This window comes from Perna viridis, chromosome 7 (assembly GCF_037379345.1).
Source record: "Perna viridis isolate PV_CMFRI_1.1 ecotype Kerala chromosome 7, ASM3737934v1, whole genome shotgun sequence".
NCBI classification, from domain to species: Eukaryota; Metazoa; Mollusca; class Bivalvia; order Mytilida; family Mytilidae; genus Perna; species Perna viridis.
In genome coordinates this window covers 43,898,679-43,918,395 of record NC_142451.1, presented here as the reverse complement: position 1 = coordinate 43,918,395, position 19,717 = coordinate 43,898,679, and the positions used below count along the sequence as shown (strand labels likewise).

At 31.6% G+C, this 19,717-nt stretch overlaps 1 protein-coding gene and 1 long non-coding RNA gene across 2 annotated transcripts in view; one reads left to right on the top strand and one right to left on the bottom strand.

The window, feature by feature from the left end:
• LOC148612844 (uncharacterized) overlaps positions 1-15,734 on the bottom strand; it is a 107,934-nt gene extending 92,200 nt beyond the window's left edge. The window contains exons 1-3 of the mRNA XM_088594668.1: positions 15,654-15,734; positions 13,601-13,653; positions 8,735-8,939 (exon numbers count right to left, since the gene is read on the bottom strand). The gene's annotated coding sequence lies outside the window, so the exon portion shown is untranslated. The remainder of the gene's footprint in view (positions 1-8,734; positions 8,940-13,600; positions 13,654-15,653) is intronic.
• LOC148612845 (uncharacterized) lies at positions 7,574-14,686 on the top strand. The gene is made up of 3 exons (XR_015924510.1): positions 7,574-7,979; positions 13,326-13,752; positions 14,258-14,686. It is a non-coding gene; the product is annotated as an uncharacterized LOC148612845 (long non-coding RNA).
• Positions 15,735-19,717: the final 3,983 nt, after the last annotated feature.

Genomic DNA, 19,717 nt, shown 5'->3' with positions numbered 1-19,717 from the left:
CTTCCTATTTAATCAAACTATTTCCCATTTGGCGTCCCCTTCAGCTTCAGAAATATTTCTTCTAAGGTCACGGGAGATATTCATATGCATGAGATGGCTGGTGACTGTAACAATTTTTCACCACATAATCAACAGTCCATAGAAACAAGTCATTAAATAGTACATAAATATTACACGGATTCCTAAATAAAATGAAAGATGCGAAATTTCCCTTGCATGCTGTTTAATTAACTATCAATTTCATGGTTATTTTTTACTCCTTCCATTTCACGTTTCACTCTTTTCCATTCATAATAGTATTGATCGCAGATGCATGTGAGTGCTACCGCAAATTATAATATTTAGCAAGATTTTCATGTGATGCCTAGGTCAATTTCAGCCACTGTCGTGGCTTCATTGACAAAAATCAATGGAACATTTGTATTCAGCATTTCACATCAATCTCATATTAGCATCAAAGTAACTTGGATTGATTTCAATCTGTTTCAAATGGAAGCTTGATAAGCTTTGGTGAAATTGAATATGATATAAATATATCACTGACTTCAAGAGTTGTGTCCCTTACCCTAGGTCTACCTCCTTAACTTGATATTTTTCTGATATTCAAAATTAAGTACACAGTAATATTACTTGTTCTCAGATCCCTTTTAGGGACACCCATTTGATGGTTAAAATATTAAAAAAACAACCAACAGAAAGTTGACATTAATATGGCATATGTGCAAGTATATTAAACTTCCGTTATGAAATATAGAAGCAAAATAATTCGTTACAAAAATTTTGTATTTAAACCGTATGTTCAAAATATAAAACAACAAAAACTGTGAGCAATGCTAATTAAATTGATACCACCCGCACTCCCCCCCACCTAGTCTAGTATCTGATGACATAAGGTCTCACTAACCACTTTCGGGTCAAATGGCCACCCCCCTATGTAGTACCAAAAACACACTGAACCTAGACATATGCATTGTAAGTGCATTATTTGTGTGTATTATGATTAAAAGTAGTCAAAATAAAGCTGAGAATGTGTACTTTAAAATCATATATGTAATTAACTACAAAAGTGTATGAATATTGTTTACATGTGTGAGTAATTTGCCTCCATGCTGTCAGTTAGCAGAACAGGTAAAAATGTGGATTTTCAGTATTATTTATTCAAGTAAATTTTGTGAAGAATTTCTACTATCATCGTACCATTAGCATAATGATTTTGGAAGCCTTATTTTCCAAGCTTTGCAACGGTATGCAGCTTTAAGATGTCATTTGTCCTGGGAATTCACAGTGAGACTTTGAATATTACTTTTTTAACATGTAAAGTAATGGAAACGTTAGAAGTGGTCAGTGAGACCTAAACCAAAAGGGTGTCAAGGCAAATATCAAGCAGTGAATGGCACACGACCATTTTTTTTTTCAAAAACATTTTTCAACCCTTTCATATCACAAATGCACCCATTCTCATTAAGCTGAATGTTGATTATGGATAAACTGCAATGATAAAAGAGGAATAAATTACATAGAAAGCATTGAAATTAATTGAAATAAGGGAGATAACTCTTTAAATTTGAGCAAGGTTTTGTTGCTTTGGTAGGGAACTTTAAAATCATTTTTTGAGTCATCCATTGTCGATTCAAAACAAACTTCATACTTTTTGACATATATATATATGGTATATACAATACATTGGAATAAGAAATTCAGTGGGATAAAATTTACCCTGTGCCAATCATATTATAGGGTCTACCTGATTTTTACATGGAAAGCCTCTTAAAATAAATAGTGTCCAAGGTCTTGATAAGGATTACTTTCATTTATGTACCAAATCTTATCAATACCAATTGCAGGGAATCCACAAACAAATAATTCCAATCTAATTAGCATATGCCTTTTTCATGCAGTATGATTGGTTGTTCACCTTTTACATCCTCAGCAATGACAGTTTTACAACAGTGTAAATTCCATGTATACATATCATAAACAGCATATCTACCATCATTTCGATATAAGATAGAGCCGTTTAGAGGTTTAAAACAGTATTATCTGCTTTTTTCCAATCACATTTGGCATTGTTTATTGGAGACAAAAATTTTGAATGAATTTAGTTATCAGTAGCCATTAATTTCTTTGAATGTTGACAACCATGTCACGTTGTTCAGATTTTTATTTGCCCCATGTCCCCATATGCACAAAAAACAAAGTCCATGTTTTGCTATGTGAAACCCCCTAATGATTCAGATAAAAATCTAAATAGGAGGTGCACAATGGGATTCTGTGAAAGTTTAATTTAATTCAGTTTAGTCGTATAGGAAGAGTAACAGATAAGACATGGGTCTCCCTTGTCCAAATACAAACAAATGACTAAGTCCATGTTTTGTGAAACCACCAAACTGATTCAGATCAAAATCTGAAGTACCAGGTGTAATATAATTGTTTTCCACTATTGACATTTGTCTGGGCTGTCAAGGTTCCAAGACACAAAATTTGTGTATCTTACAAGGATGCATGAGAGCTGGCACTACTGCTTTGTTCACTTACCCTACTGGTGCACCTGGTCCATGCTCCCAGTTTTTAATGGAGTCCGAGTTGCTCATTTACCTTTGTTACTTTGTAAGTTTTATTTTAGTTACTTCATGTTCTTTGTTGTGATTGTCTGTTTTCCATTGTCCAGTCTGTGTCAAGGATTACATTCTTTTAATTTCCGCAAGAATCTTTGTTCCCTTGATTATTCTTGCACCTAAATATCACAACTCTTTGTTCCTATGACAAACAAGTTATTTGACATCACTATTGGTTCACAATGTATGCCATTCTAAAAAGAAAGCTTATTATTTGGAATAAAAACCAAAGATTAAGAAAATTTTTGTGATTAAAAGAATACAGCAAACATACTAATTTTTGTAGTGTGTTTATCATTGCTATTTTCACAATGGAAAGAATAGCAAGAAAAATTGTGTCCATGAACTTGATTTGCATCACTGCATAACACTATTCATTTTTATAAACTGCAAAAACAATACTGGAGAATACGTTCACAAATTAGCAACCCGAAATTAGCAACCATAAAAAAAAAAGTTTTTATCACATATGCCAAGAAAATTTGTGATCACATTTGGGATATTCACCCCAACAACTTTTTATCATATAAATATCATATCGTTTGGCATTCCTTCATTAAAACACACCACTTGTAATCAATAGTTAGCTAACGTTTGCTTATTCAAAATCAATTAAAATCGCATGCTTATTTCAACGCCATGAGGAAACAAATTTTAAAAAATTGAGTTCTTTTGAAGCCATATCCTGTTAATTTAATTATTTCATTGATTTGGAAAATGAAATCATTAATCTAGTGGGATTAGTAACATCAAATGATGCATGCAATTGCATTTTGTGTATTGGTTTTAATTAATATCAATTGACACACTCAAATCTTTACAGCTAATAACACTTGACTTAACATATGTTTCTCAATAAGTCTCATCACTGAAATATTGAAGAGCACCGTATTCTTAGATCTACTCAGAAAACTAATCCTAATTGGTGGTTTTCACTTGATGAAGTAGTCACAAAGTGGCAACATCATTTCATTGTCCTTTTTCAGTCATAATGAAACACAACTCTCTGTAAAAGTATGGTATGATATGCTGAATTAAATTACTTGTTATTAGCAGGGGTTCTAATTAGTGTGGTCCAAGGTCAACCCTAATTTTTTTATCTCAGTCCTTCGAAATTTTATTTACCTAAGTTTTATTGAGGACTATTGTTTTTTCTCAAATGAACCATTAATCTTTTTAACTTGAAAAAGTTCAGGACCTACCATTCTTGAAAGTAAATTTGGACCCCTGATTAGTTAAGTAAATATTTGCACATGTACAAATAAATGTACATTTACTTAATGAAGGGGCTTCTAAATTGACAACATTATTGCATTGTTCTTTTTTCTGCCAAAATGAAGTACAATTCTTTGTAGTTTTGTTGTTGTTGTTGTACATGTATTTTTGTTGTTGTTGTTGTACATGTAGTTTTGTTGCTGTAAATGTAGTTTTGTTGTTGGTGTACATGTAGCTTTGTTGTTGTTGTACGTGAAGTTTTGTTGTTGTTGTACATGTAGTTTTGTTGTTGTTGTTGATGTTCATCACTCTTGCACTAGGTATTATAAATTCTACGGTTTTTGAAATACAAGGAAAATCTATCTATAAGCCAAGATTCATTATACAAGTATCTACAATTGTCTTCATCATAGTTTTTTCCCAATGTACAAAATTTGACTAAACAGAGATCTCTATAAACTCTACCAGTGCACCCAGTCATGACCCACATCTTTTAAAATCTTCCATAATACTTACAACTCACAGTAATACAGGTTTATGATTCTTTGGTGCCAAGATGACAGACTAGATTGCTTTTAAACTCAAACAGGAAATAATGATTGTTCCCAATGCTTCTGTTTTATTGGAAAAACTTTATTGAAACTTATTTAATATAATTACATAACATATTGGATCGATACTGCACATAATGACATAAAAGAACTTTATATAGTCCTTTGTGGTTGAAAAACTGTAAATTCATTGGGAAGAGAGACAGTTTTAAAAGCAGGATTAAAATTTAATGTTTAAAACAGCACTACAGAATGCATTTAAGGGCCCGAGGATGAAATTAAATGGAGATAAACCATACAATTATTCATACCTAAATAATTTGCAAATGTAATAGTAATATTCAATTTTCATACAGTTTCTACCATCAATTTCGTGGATTGTTTAGGTGCAGCCATCTGCACCATGAAAACTGATTTGTTCAATGTGTCATAGTTTCCTTTTCCTCTTTTATCGCAGGTTATTTAATGTAATTGAGGTTATTTCTTCATAGACAGTAAAAATATAGCAGTCATTCCATAACTGTCCCACACCACACACCCAATATTAGTCATGATTGTCTATAACTAGTTAAAAAAAATTTTAAATTTGGAATTTTCATATTCACTTTAAGGTTAGTTAGTTTTGCTAATTTTATCATTATTTTCATATTTCCGTATGGAGAAAAAATTGTTCTCTCTGGTGAAATAAATGTTTTCACACACCTGATTGGTTAATAATAGCTTCTAATGACATTACTCAAAGCCATTATAGGATCCTACCTCACATAAGTTTAGTTTGGCAGGTTATATTTCACAGGAATCAATAAATTAAAGAAATGCAGAAACTCCATTTTATCAATATTTTTTCACAAGATCCTCATAAAAAATACAGTTTTATACAATCCATACCCCCCAAAATATTTACAGGGTTCATGAGTAAAAGTTGAATAATGCAAAATATCAACTCAAGTTATTTAATTTAGGTTTCTTTGTTATGATGTTAAAATTAAATAACTTGAGTTGATATTGTGTAGTATTTCACTTTCAGGAGTTATAACCTTTTTGTCAATGATTCCTTTGGATTATTATGGCCGTTTGACATTCAGCATCTTTCAGAACATCTAGCAATCGTCCATCTTATTGAAGTTGCCAATGGTGTCAGGAGAACAGTTTTATAAACATCACTGTCACTTTTGACCAATCAGATTTTATATAAAATTATATACAACCAGACAACAACCAATCTTTGGCTAATTTTTCATATCAATAGTTCATATCACATCGTTCATGGTGTGATATCACAAATCTCTAGTTGTCCAATAAGTAGTTAATACAATCAAATCATAGAACAAGTTTCATATTAAATGCCTTCAAAGGCATGAGGTATAATTTCTTTAAAAATAGGGCATTATAGGCTAAAAACCACTAATTCCACTTCCCATAGGCTTCTATGCTAATTTCACAATATTCAATGGCTTCTCTGGACTTTACCTTAACTTTAACCTGCAGAGGACTATATATCAGCATGATTCTACATATGTCAGCTCACAATCCTCAGAATGGCATGTGGGGTTAGCAGACTTGCAGTGCAGTACTGGTCACCGGAAGTGAAGTGTCTATAAATAGCATGGGAAATCCCAGTGTTTTCACAAGATAGGGGTATATTTAGAAATCATTATGGAGATTAGGCTTCACATCACAAGAAGCAAAATGCACCTATAAAATGTACAGAAATGTTTTTCCTTTCAGAAACTGTTTAAATTTTTTAAATGAGATGAGAACTTTTTTCACAGCACTATGAGGAAAAGGGGTAATTTCTGCGTAGGACTATTTTTGCGTACGTTCCAAATGCTCATTGGTTGAATTGGTGGTCTGTAACCTAAAGAGTCACTTTCTGTCTTAAAAAAAATATATAACTATACAAGTATCTTTCTATACACATACTGAATGCATTTGCAAAGTTTCAGTGAAATGTGACAAGCACTTTTTTAAATATTTGATTTTTAAATATAGGATAACCAAGTTGCGCGAGCAAAAAAGTGACAATATTCTACCATACTTAAATGCATTAAATATTTGCAAAGAACTTTTTCTGACTTTTCAAATAAAAAAAATCAATCACAACTTGTTTTTTAACAATATTTATAAAGAGATAGCCTTTCAAAGTAGTCATTTTCTGAAAAATTGGTCTATTTTTAAAAATTTATGTCTGACATGCCTCCCCCTTTTTCTTGATCACATGTCAAAAACCCTAAATCTTTAAATTTTCGCAAAAGGTGATATCTTTGGCTTTAAATTTGTAAATACAGTGTTTTCACAATAAAACATGGCAAGTTAAGGGCACCTAAAGCAAAAAAAGTACTCAAAAATGCATTTTCCATGTTGCCATAGGGAAATGCTTATATGTCCTTAACCGCAGTAATGAAAGTGAGTTTTTCCTCATTTCTAATCAAATTTTTGCTCAAATTTACACAAAACTTGATTTCAAGTGCTGATTACCACCATATTTAAGTAAATATAGCCCTCAAAGTTAAATATTTGATATTTTTACTAAGTTTTCTACACTTTTCACAAGATAGGACATAAAATTCAGCCAAAAAGACCAATTTCCCATAATTTGGACCTATAACTTAAAAAATTGCATATTTTGAAGGATTTTTGTAGTGTATTCCTCTCATAGCAAAGTTTACAAGATCTTCAAGTAGTTTAAAGCTATTCCAAGAAATTTATCATTTTTCCATGGCCTCAGCTTAAGGCTAAAAACCACGAATTCCACTTCCCATAGGCTTCTATGCTAATTTCACAATATTCAATGGCTTCTCTGGACTTTACCTTAACTTTAACCTGCAGAGGACTATATATCAGCATGATTCTACATATGTCAGCTCACAATCCTCAGAATGGCATGTGGGGTTAGCAGACTTGCAGTGCAGTACTGGTCACCGGAAGTGAAGTGTCTATAAATAGCATGGGAAATCCCAGTGTTTTCACAAGATAGGGGTATATTTAGAAATCATTATGGAGATTAGGCTTCACATCACAAGAAGCAAAATGCACCTATAAAATGTACAGAAATGTTTTTCCTTTCAGAAACTGTTTAAATTTTTTAAATGAGATGAGAACTTTTTTCACAGCACTATGAGGAACAGGAGTAATTTCTGCGTAGGACTATTTTTGCGTACATTCCAAATGCTCATTGGCTGAATTGGTGGTCTGTAACCTAAAGGGAATTTTTATGAATCTTTATGTGTAGTGCAATTATATGCCTTTTTATTAATACAATGAAGGATGCAGTTTTTTTTTTGTTTTTTTTTTTTTATATTTACAATGTAGTTCAACAAACTCACTTAACCAATACTTATCAAAATTGGAAACAAAAATACAATTGAAAATGTTGATTTTTTTTTAATTTTTCTCTTTAGACCTCATTTTTTTTAGCAATCAGAAAACACCTGACTGTATGAAATAGTCTATATATATGCTTTCAGTGATAGAGTAATCTGTTATACATTGCAGATCATTGAAAATCAAAAATACCAGTAACTGTTACACTTGGAGATCATCTGGTGAAAGAAAAACATACATGGTTTCGGATCTTTGTATTTTTTATCTTTACAAGGTTTGTACAGGTAACGGAAAAACCTTTAAGATGGTTTTTAAACAAATACCTGGCAGTGGGTGGCACATGAAAAATTTTGTTTTAAAAAAAAATGTGTACTATTTCATACCACCAAACATCCTTTTTCAAAGTTTAATGTTGGTTTTTGATCAACTGCAACATTTGAAGAGAAAAAAATTACATAGAAAGCATTAAAATTCATTGAAGGAAGAGAGTTAACTCTTTAATTTGAGCAAAATTTGGCTGCTTTGTTAGGGAACTTAAAATCATTTACTGAGCCATCTATTATCGATTTAAAACAAACTTCATACTATTTTTACATACTTATGATATATACAATACATTGGATCAAAATATTTATTGAGATTAAATTTACCATGAGCCACCCATATCATAGGATCTGCCTGATTTTTACATGGACAGTCTCTTAAAATTGCCAGTGGATTTTTTTATCCTCCTACGCATATGTTTTGTCAAAAAATAGTAAAACTAAAAATATAATATCCTAACTATGATCTAGAGATTGAAGGGTTTTTGTATTTTATTGAATATTGTAATAATACTTAACCAAAATAATCCTAAATGTCGTATTAAGGTGACGTTGATAATATCAAAATAGTTACAAACTGTGACAGTCTTTCTTTTAAAACTTAATAATCACTTCATCAAAAGATATGAGAAATGACCTTACATTATATCTGATTTTTTTTCTATTGCAATCATACAACAATAAAAATTGAAGACTATTTACTAACCTGCTAAAATTCTCATGCTGGATCAGTGTGCACATTGAGAATTATGTCTTTGAGTGTTATACTGGAAGCAGCATATAGTGTCAGAAACTCTACAATCACTGATCCTATATATACTCCATATGTTTCAGCATGGAACAATAATATAATATTGGTAGAAGTCTAAATCAATCCAAAGCTCCTTATTAAATTATGTCTTCTTTGAAATCTGTAAATAAACCCACAAAACAAATAGTCATTAATGGTTCAATAGCTCAAATTATAAGTAGCATCAGTCCTAATCCTGTAACAGAAAAAATTATCAGTTTAACATTGCGACTTGTCCTTCAAAGCCAATCTCGATTCCATAAGTATTACTTATCAATTGTAGCACTAAATTTGAAAGCTTAACCAATAATTAAAGTCAAACATGAAGTGTTTGAAACCTTATAAGCAGATTAATATGTTTCCTATAATAGAATAACTTCGTCCAAGAGGTATGATTTCATTTTCTCGTAAAATATTGATTCACATATGTTTCTGGCATAGAAGATTTTTCTGATGATAGGGAGTATGCATTCCCTAAATGTTGATAATTTCAACTGATTTCATCAACAACAGTAAATGAGATTTATCCATTCAATACTATGGGCAATCATTTGCTCATGTGACTATTGTTGTTTTAATAGAAGCCAAAGAGGGAGACAACTTCTAACAAGCCTGTTATGGTAGACAAAGTGAATTAATTACATTCATACATGTATATGTTGTAAAAAGTTCAAAACACGACAGTGACAAATTCAAATGACACAATGGAGGACGGACAATATACAATGCAAATTTTGTACATGTAATAAAATACCAGCAAACACTGAATGCAAAACTGGGCCGTCCAAGCGAGACCCGACAGGGTAGTCAAGGACCTTAAAAACCCCCATTGTAGTAATGCAAAACTATTTAGAAATTAACATTAAACCAAAAAATGGGAAACTCAAATATTGGGTAGCAAGAGTTTGTAAAACCTGAAAATTTTCATTGGATAATGGATCTACTCAAAAGCAGGGGAAAAAGTATTCCAAGGATGTTTATTTTTTCCAAAGAAATAGAACAGATATGTATGACTATTTGGAAACTGGAATGGGAAAATAAGATTATATAAAGAGACTTGTAGCAAATTTTTGTTATTGAGTATATGGGCAAAGCAGAAAAAATACTACTAAATTATATACGTAGGTTTTGTGTTTCAATCAAGTACACATAAACAACAAAAATTATCAACAAAAATTAGTACAAACAGCTTTCAAAACTTTTAATAACTACATGTATTTGTATAGTGTGGAGCACCCATCAACCATGTCAACCTAAATAATTTCTAATTTGATCTAAACTGACTTAATTCATCAGTGCTTTGATAATCCCATTCTGAAGGCTTAAAAAGTATCATGTCAAATTTCACTTGAACTTCAATCTTATCATCAACAGGTACATGTACGCTCAATTATTGGCTACTAAAAATATAATTATTTTACAAATTTCTAACACTGCAGCTTATTGATAAACTGCTAAGACTAAGAAAGCAGCTTACATGTCACATTACAAGCACCTCTGATATTAACTTCCTAAATGTATATGTATTTCTAGTGCAAAAACAAGGAGAATATTTTAAAAAAGCATAATTAAGTAAATTCTCGATGAAGCACTCTGGGCCAATAATTTGAAATAAAATATGATTTCAACAATGCTCTCAATTAGGGTATAAAAATGCCTACAACAACAAAGCAGTATTCTTTACACTATACATGTATATCTTACATGTTTATTAAAATGTAACTTGAATTATCCCATCCCTGTTCATATTCTGTTCTCTCCTACTCTCCAGGAGCAATCCGAGATAGGCAGAATATAACCACTGAATATTACATGTATTTGAGTTAATCAAAATGAAAAATAAAATAGAAGAAATGTGTCTGCAGAACAGAGCTCAAATTGCAAGACATTAAAAGCAGTGAGAATATTCTCAGAGTTAAGAAATCTGTGAATTTTTTGTGGAACAGGGCTGATAAAAACATTCAGAGTGAAACTGCATACCAAAACTTCATATCATTTCCATGCATGGTTTCCAAGACACATTTTGTATATACAATGTACAATTGGTCAGTAAATAAGGCCAACTTAAAGAAATTTTATGTTTCTAGTTCCTTACTGTACCAAAATAGCCTTAAGTAGGATAAAACAAAATGCTGCCCCCCCCCTTAAAAAAATATGTTCCATGGACATAAAAAAGCTTCTAATAAGCTAAAGGCAAAAAAAATTTTCACTTATGAGAAAAGAATATTCCATGAGAAGTTTCCTGATCTCACTCATTGGCCAAATAAAACATGCCCCTTTTTTGATGTCACAATAAAACATTTCATGATATCTTGAATAAATAAAGGCATTTATTGGGATTAAAATTTTAAGATTGTGTCATTTTTGATGATCTTCAATTGACTATTCTTTAACATTCTTAGTAAAAACTACTGACTTTAATGTAACATTTTCAATTGAGTTGTGATAAAAAGCACATGACCCCTCTTATCCAAGAAATCAATGCAAAGGAATTGCTGTCAGCAGGGCATTCAGCATCGGTATGCTAACCACAAGATTCATTTTAAAAGTGAGAAATAGAATCAAATACCACCAGAAGGTGCAAGACTAGAAAATCTCAGACAACCTCATGCAAGATAATTGCAATGTCCTCTAACTCAACAGAGCCCCATCAGACAACCTCAGGCAAGATAACTGCAATGTCCTCTAACTCAACAGAGCCTCATCAGACAACCTCAGGCAAGATAACTGCAATATCCTCCAACTCAACAGCGCTTCATCAGACAACCTCAGGCAAGATAACTGCAATGTCCTCCAACTCAACAGTGCCTCATCAGACAACCTCGGGCAAGATAACTGCAATGTCCTCCAACTCAACAGAGCCTCATCTGACAGAGAACTCTGATTCTTATTCTTGGGAATATTCTGAGATATCTCTGTCTTGCATTCTTAGTGGTGTAAGAGTCTTAATTTCTCTTACGTAAATATATTTGTACTTAAGGATCCAGGAGTCCTTTTTACAAGTGCAAAATGAGTTGTAAGTTATGATGTCCTGATAGATCAAAATAGTGTGAAACCATATCTTACAACTTATTTTACACTTGCAATTATTTGTAAAAAGGACCACAGCACTTTTTAACTCCACTCACACATTTTTAGGAAGAAAACTTTTTTTCAGTTGACATGATAAATTTTATCCCACTGATTTTTTTTTTCCAATGTAATTTTATATGATATTTAAGGAGGTAGACCTAGGGTAAGGGACACAACTCTTAAAAATCATTGGAACGTTTGTATTCAGCATTTTACATCAACGTCATATAAGCATCAAAGTAACTTGGATTGATTTCATTCTCTGTCAAATGAAAGCTTGATAGGCTTTGGTGAAATTGAATATGATACAAACATATCACTGACTTCATGAGTTATGTACCTTACCCTGGGTCTACCTCCTTAAGTCAAATAGTAAAAAGATTTATTTAAGTTGATAATGGATGGTTCATAAGATTTTAAAGGTCCCGTACCCAAATTTTGCACAAAAATAAAGAGTTATCTTCCTTTTTCAATGAATTTCAATGCTTTCTATGTAATTTATTTCTCTTTAAATATTACAAAAACCAACATTTAACTTTGAGAAAAGATGCATTTGTGATTTGAAATGGAAAAAATAAATTCTGTGCCACCCACTGCCTGGTTTTTGCATGTTAATAGAGAAAGTGTGGAAACAAAAGAAAATTGTCTGAATGAAATTATCAGAAGACCACAAAAACAATAGAAAAAGAGCTTGAGGGTGGGTGTCTGGCCTCAATTAACCAAAGTGCTGTTAGCACTGGGGGTTTTTGATTCTGGTGAAAATTGTAGCATGTTACAAAATTTACATGATATAAGATAAAACTACAATGTATAATCATACATTTGAATGTCCCATATTACTTAGAACTTTTTTTCCTAAACTGAATGTCAATCAATACTTATTGTTTACTGAAATACAAACTGTAATCAATAATTAAATAGTATCAAACTTCAGACACATTTTCATACTTTGTTCTGTTTCACCTTTACTCAATTATTTAAACCTGTCCAAAGGTAATTTTGCAATCACATTCAAAACTATTTCATCAGAGTATTATCCTACACTGTAAATATACTCAAATGGAACCAATATCAGCTTAAGAAAATAATTTCCTTGATCAATACATTGTACAAGATTTTCAAAACAAGACACTTTTAATCCATTTGAATTTTCCCGCCCATTTTACTTGGTTAAAACCACTGCTCTTCACTTCCTGTTTATTAATCATAAAATATTAACAATATGAAGGAGATTTCGACTGATAATTGTAATAAATGGAACATGTTTAGCACTTTTAATGCTTCTTGCAAATGACACCTTAATAAGTAACTGCAACAACTTTGTTCCTTAAATGTTAATTTATTACTAAACATATAAACATCTTTCTTCAAGGTCAAAAAGAACTCCCTCAAATCATCACTTCATTCGATAATTAGATCTTAGTTTTATTTGCAGAAATAATACAATATTATAGAGCTGAATAATTGCCAGAAACATGTTTACAAGTTATAAAAGATGTAACGAATGATATAAAAGGAACTACTTTTGGACTATATTTTTGTGTAGTGTTCAGAAACAGTAGACAAATTCCATGCATGAACCAGCAACATAAGGTATTTTGACCCTAAAGGATCAAAAACCCAAAACCCAGAAGAAGCAAAATCTACAATAACCAACAATGCATTACCAGGAAAATAACGGTAATAACTCTCACTTTCTATTGGACCTACCACTTATGAGGTGAATCTTCAGATACTGGACACATCATAACATTACAAGTTTCCTGCAATAAATAATAATAGAATGTACTAGGACATAATGACCATTCTGCCACAATTGACCAGTCTAGACAAATGTTAATCAATGAAAGACAAATTATAAGGTAGAAGGTACTTGAACAATTGAGTTATAGTGTTCTGACCTCATTATCTAAATTATCATAATTGCAACACCCAAAGACAGCTAGGGTCATGTTAGTCTCTAGGACAGGAAATACAATTGTCAAATAATCAAATGACTAAGTACAGGATTCTATCTCTGATAGAGTGTGGGGTTGGTGTACGGGAAGGGGCAAGGATAAAGTGGGTGGAAAGAGAGTAAGGAGGTCAGACACTTGGGATCAGGGGAAGGAAATTTTTGTAAATATAAGATGAACATTTCAAGGGATGTAACTTTTACATGTACTTTGGTTGTTTGATTTGGATGAAAATTAGAAGGTACATATATGTAAAAAGTATTACTACCCGAATCAGTTTTTCATTCAAAATAAAATTTTGTATTTTATCTTAAAGTTTTTAGATAAACAGTTACATGCAGAATTGTATTCCACAAAATTTGAAAATCTGATCAGATATCAAACTTATTCTGGTTATTTGTTTTTCATGTAGGCTAAGTCTAACAGGCAATATCTATAAACCAGTCAGGTGGTGGATACATAGGACTTGGACCCAGCATAAGATACCCCAACCCAGGGAGTGTAATATAAAGTCACTGCCCACCCAAAATACAGTATCAGGATTTTCTATTTTATTTCATTATTCTTGCTTGAAATCAAGGAGTGTATATTAAAGGAAGAAATCACTAGTAATAATCTATATCAAACACTGCCGTTGCTATTTGACTGTTTATTAGCTAATTTTCTTAAATTTCTCTGTTGAAAATTGGGCAACTTCGATGCTATGAACGTTTAGAAAAACCACTGGATGGATTTTGATGAGTGATGAGCCAAATAAAAGATAAAAAAAATTGGAGAATGACAAGATAGATTTTTTTTACTTTTTTTTTAAAAATAATATGAATGTAAGTATTTTCCACTACAAAATTAGGTCTTTTTAGACAAATTACCAAAAAAAATCGCTTTTTTTAAAGGTTTATAAATGTTGGTTTGTCATTGAGTGTTTATGAAAACTATTGAATGTATTAAATTTAAATTAAAATCAAATGAAAAAGAAAAATCTGCTGATTATTTTTAATAAATGTGCTTTGCATAACAATAAAATGGTGGCTAAATGACTAGATACCTGTGTCTGGGGAAAGAAATATCAAAATTTTCAATTTCAGAAACTTAACTCCAGTAAGTTGTTAAACCATTGTGTAATTCTACTTATTTAACCTTTTGAATTACTACCAATGAAAAGATTAAAGAAACTTCTTCAAAGTTATAGAATTTTTATTGCATAATAATGAGTTAACAATTAGAACTTGACCAATTTCATTAATTTTAACTTGATTACTAATAAGTAATTATTGATTTTTACAGGTAAATTTTGACATTTTTTATCATGTTTTATTGTAGGACACCCTTCAACAGTATTTTAATCAAAACTGTCATAATTAGTTAATTCTATACCTTACACTTATATAACTAAAATCCTTAATAATTTCTCTAGCCCCTAGTATGCATAAGTCAAATATAAACCCTATAGGTTTTTAGTTTACTTAGTTTAAAGACAGGGAGGCAGTTATTTTTGTAGTTTTTATAGACTATGAGTGACTTGTCCCTGTAATATAAAGCCTCTGATGAATCAAGGATTTTTATAGCAGACTTCTATAAAAATCCTTGATGTAATTTTGATTTTTCACAAAATTCTATTCGCAATATCCTCAGAAAACAATAGACTTATGATCAGACACCAGCATTTCGCGCTAGAACAGTCAACCGCTTCATAGATCAAGCAGAGAAATAATTATAATAACATAAAGTACAGGATCAAGTGACACTTTATAAATTTTAAGAACATTTACGTGTATTCAGGATTTACTGATGTTTTTAGAATGCATTACCGTGATAATGTTTGCAGTCAAATACGAACTCCTGGGAACATGTGCCTTTGTTTACGATTTTGAATCCAACTTCCGATCGCCTCGGGCACACTTTCAACTCAAGTAAAGATTGCGGGAAATTCGAAGTTGGAAGTTTTTTTTGTTGGGGGTGGGGGGGGGGGTGGGGGGTAGTCTAAATAATTATGCCGTCTTTGGTGTGTGGTTTTTAACAAACCATAGGTTTTTGATTCTAATATTCGTCCCTTTATCACATTTTCAGGCTTCTGAAATACTATACTCCTATACGTTTGAAGGTGATATGTTCAGTGGATATTAACCACGGAGCGCAGCCCTATCATATCGGTCTACTTTTTATGATAAGTGATACATGAAAAGGGTATGCATTTTAGTAGAAGTATATGTGATGTAATAGGGGCTGACAATTACAAATGAAATATATCATATATTGCACATAGTTATTGATTTGACATCAGATTGTCCTTGAAATTATCAAAATAAATTAAAGATTTTAAAACACTTCAAAAGATGCCAGATTGATGCGCAGTCTGTTCTTGCTCTTGAAGGGATCCTCTGACATGGTAATGAATTCTTTAGATACAATTAAGAATTGGCAATAATAAAAATTTTGTCCATTGAAAAATAACATAAATTTCCCATGTGCATATTGTTTATTGCGCCAATTAATAAATTAATTTTAAAACATGTTTTTATCTTTAAACATGAAAAATAATAGCTCTGAATTTAACTGAATGTCAATATTTTTTTATCCATTGAGATATAACAAAATTATTTTAACCAATCAGATTACAGTATTTATCTCAAATTAATTTACTGTCATACGTTCGTCCTAGCATACTGATGCAGATAAATGTCATGCATGTATACAGGGATTTTACAATCCCTGATTTGAAAGTGTTACATAAATGCATGCCACATATATAAATGGGTGTCAGTTTTTCATTGTCAGAATATATGAATTGGGTGGGTAAAATGTTCAGGGCCACACACTTTTACCCTATTACATGTAAAGTTACCCCCATGTGATGTCAACATTGCAAACTTTGGATTATCGACATGGACATCACCCCACCCCAAAATAAGCCACCAGAATGTATGGGCATACAGAGACGTGCCAGAAGTTACTCATTAATTTCCTATTACCATAGAACTTTATTTAAAGCTGCAGGTCTATGCTATTATTTTCTTTATAAATATTTTCACGAATATGCAATATATAGAGGACACAACCCGCTTCGCCAGTTGCAAATTAAAAAAAAAATGCCAACGATATATATTGCAGATTTGTGGAAATATTGATATATTTCTCTCCATGAAGAAAATTTGTGTTTTAATTTCATGAAATCATACTTTTCAAAAAATTGCCGATGGAAAACTTCTCAACTGATTTTGATGAATGTTTTACCACTGAAAAAGAAAATATTGAAAGTAAACTTTTGAAGTTTGATGAAGATCACAATAACAATTTCAGATATGTAATAAATTTAGTTGAGAAAAAAGTCTAATATGTACACATGACGTGTATTTTTTTTTATTATTATTTATTTTTGGCAATTAACTTCCAAATATTCACCCATTTTTAGACAGAAAATCTTTTTTTTTCGAAATAAACAGTAAAATTGCTGATATTTTTCATGCTTATTATGAAAATGAAGAAATGGCTTTTATTTTTTTTCCTTTTGAAAAAAATGTAATTTTATATAACTTTGAACTGAGGTAAAGTTTACAAGCGAACGAATACTTTTGGCATTAATCTATGTAATCACAATAACAACAACAAAAATCACAAAAAAAAGTTAACAGGAAGATTAATGCATATACTTGTGATTATAACAGGTCTTGTATTTATATAATGACAGTTATTTGGATAACAATGATCATAGACGGGACATATTAGATAGTTCCGTTTGGGCATATCGTGTTGAGAACTGTCAAAAAGAAATTTGACGTTTTGGCGGGTACCTGTTCACTTCCGGTATCTGACGTCATTTGTAAACAAATAATTTTCCGTTTGATCGGAGATTTCAGCCGAAAGTTCAGTCAAAGCTGAGTATAGCAAAAATGGTGAAAGAACAGACTTTGTATATCTACCAGCAGTTTAAAAATGGAATTATTCGTTTCCTAAGCCGTCCAGCAGTGGAAAAGATTGGCATTTCAATTATCATTGCCCTAACTATTGCAATGTTGCGGATGAACTCGTGGAATGACTTTTTGGATATGACAGTTTGGGGCGTTGTCTATCTGAACTGGTGTTTCTTGTGTCTACCAACCATCAAACACAAGCTTACCCTCACGATGGTATGGAACGTTTCCTATGTCATTGTTGCGTTATTTTCAGCTGACATGCTGTTTTACGGGCTTTATGCTTACGCTAAACTGTATTTCTTCCAAGAAGGAGTCTCAACAGAGTCTACTGAGATGCGATCCTGGGCACTATTTATGAATGTGGTAAGAGTGTGCTGTCTCTTGTTCTGTGTCATCAGTTCGAGCACATCATTTGTTAATAGTCTGAGCCCTACCAAAATACCAAAGAAGAGGCGGTAGTGACATGCATTCATAAACACCATATTTGTTTCAAAATATTCTCTGTTTGATTTTGCTCAATTGAACTTCAAAACCCTACATCATTGAAGATTGTGAAGAACAATAATACATAGTGATGACAAAAGATGATAGACTGTCATTCATCCAAAGAAAAACGTTGTTTAAAGAGACCAGTCCGGCGATGACAATGTAATCCATTCGTAAAATATCATTAAGGAAAAAAACACATTTTCTTATTTAAATACAAATATTATACAAATTACTTGAAGTTAAAATAAATACTATACCAAAACATTTGCTTTTGATATACGGACGAGCCATTTTTCAAAGGCATCAGGACAATGTTCTTTCTACTGCTGATTATATAAGCCAGAATAATCCATCGTTCCATTTTAATATCAAAAGTTACTTGTGTAGAAAAGTGTTCTTACGGAGTCTGGTTTAATAAGTTTTTTTTCCTGAAAACGACTAATGTTAAATAATATTAGTCAGTTTTATTTCAACATCAACGAAATTCCAAATAAGATAAGATGAGCATCAAACGCCAAAGGCAAAACTATTAATCTCTTTCTATTTGATAGCAGATCAGGAAGCAGGATAGGTCTGTCTCATCTAAGATTATTGCCTTGTTTCCTGTATTTTTAAAACATATTCTTTGTGTCTGTTTCTTAGAAATTGCTTTCGTACATAATCTTAAATTTTCGAGTTAGATTATTGCTGTGGTCCAGATTTAACATCAACTGAATCAGACTTTTGACGGGCATATACTGTAATATATCGCCGTCCGTCCGTCATACACAGGGAGTGCATACCACGTCTTTGGTCATACCTGAACTATAAATGCTAAACCAAAAGTATTATTTTTTGTGAGGTATTTTGTGAGTGGAAAGAAAGTTTAAAAACTGCAAAAAGAATGGGATATATAATCATGTAACTTTAGCGCACCTGTTTTTTTTTGTTTTTTTGTTTTTGTTTTTGTTTTTGTTTTGTTTTTTTTTTTATAGTTCAGCTGAACTCGAGACTGGCTAATTGAAATCTCATTAAATTTTCGAATCGACCTAAGGATTTTAGGCAAAAATATATTACACTATCAATATTTAGTTTCATGTGCACAGGTCCTTCTGTACACTGTATTTTTTTTTATTTTTCAAACAAATGCATCTTCATATTGAATTGAAGTAATACAACTCTAAAAAACCTACACAAGTTCTTTCCCTGTGTTCCGAAGAAGCGTACTAAATTATAAATGACAGATGATAAATAAACGGAATAAGTTGATTTATAATCATAGTGGTGTAGAATTTGATGGAAAAGGGGCCGGGCTATTATTCAACAAAACGATTTTACAAAAATCTATAAAATCCTGGCCTAAAACAGGGACAATATAGTAGTATATAGTCCCTGCCTAAAACAAGTAAAAAAATGTGTTTGACACAGTAATGCTGCATGTAAACGTAATAGTATTTTTAAATTCGCATTGAGCCAATGCGCGTTGAAAACGT